Here is a 1,419-nt window from a genome sequence, read left to right on the forward strand (position 1 = left end):
CGAGGCCCAGTCAATTCCAACAGGAGCCAACACTAAGCCAAAATATGAAAATAGTACAGCAGAAAAAGGAAACATTACCACAACAGAGAACAAGCAGAGTCCTTACGGAATGGATGACAGCATTGAGAGTCCAAGCATAAGCAGAATGCTGTACAGAAGTGAGTCACAGCATGCTGGTGAAGATCATGATGCATCCCACATCCTATACAACAAAACTGGAGAACCCTGTAACCCTGAAAATCTAAAAGTTAAATATTAGGTACTTAAACCTTAAAAGTTTTCCTTTATTCTAAGATATTTTGAAGCTGTATGAATCCATCCTCCTTCCTCGCTCTCCACCCACTCTGTCCTGCACAAAGTGTACCAGACTCTTCCATACTACCCTGGGCCTGAGCAGCCACTTAAGACATCGCCACCAACAATCAGCAACTGAGGCTGGCTTGACATGAACTAATGCTTGGCCACGAGCGGACGCCGATGTACTATGAATTCATTGTCCAATACTTTTGAACCTTTGGCCATTAACAAAGTGCTAGTAGCTGTTGACAGAAACCATAGTAGTTTTTTTTTTTTTTTTTTTTTAATTTTTTTATTGCATTTCACAGAAAAGCACAGATTTACAGAAATCAAAAGAAATTACAAAAGTTGAAAGAAAGTACAAAACACAGACCACGGATCCAAAATAATATATCATAAAGGTGGAAATAAACGAACGAAGGCTACAGTGAAAAAACATTTACAACAACTGGTATTCAATCATCTGAACATAGTTAAGGATAACAACGAAGATGGATACTACATGACAGGTAATATGGACAAGTGGAGAAGAAAGTAGAACAATGCCAATGGAAGATAGCAATGGACCAATTAATTAGCAAGGTTAAATGGGAAAGACTCCCATTTACTAAAATGGATATCTAATTTGTTCCTTCTCTCTGCTATCATATATTCTGTCTTGTAATATCTCTTTACATACGAAATGTAATGATTTACAACTAGTTTTTTGTCTCTCTGTATGAAAATATAATGTTTGGCCACTAGAATTAACAAATTCTCGATTACATTACAATTTTCAGATATGTCACCTAAAATAACTGTCTGAAAGTCCAGATGTAAGGTTTTATTTACTATTGTTTTAAACCATATTTCTAAATCTGTCCAAAAAGTAACAACTCTAGGGCAGTCCCAGAATAAGTGTCTAATGGTCTCTACTTCCTCACAATGTGCACAGTTCGGGCTATTTAGAATTTTCCAGATGTGTAACATTTTCTTTGTGGCTAACAATCTGTGCAATATTTTATATTGAAAAATTCTTAGTTTCGGGCATATAGTCAGTGCATAAACTAATCTAAAAACCCATTTCCACGGGAAAATTGTATTAAATTCATCTTCCCAGCGTCTTTGTATGTTCACTGGGTT

This window comes from Branchiostoma floridae, chromosome 5 (assembly GCF_000003815.2).
Source record: "Branchiostoma floridae strain S238N-H82 chromosome 5, Bfl_VNyyK, whole genome shotgun sequence".
NCBI lineage: Eukaryota > Metazoa > Chordata > Leptocardii > Amphioxiformes > Branchiostomatidae > Branchiostoma > Branchiostoma floridae.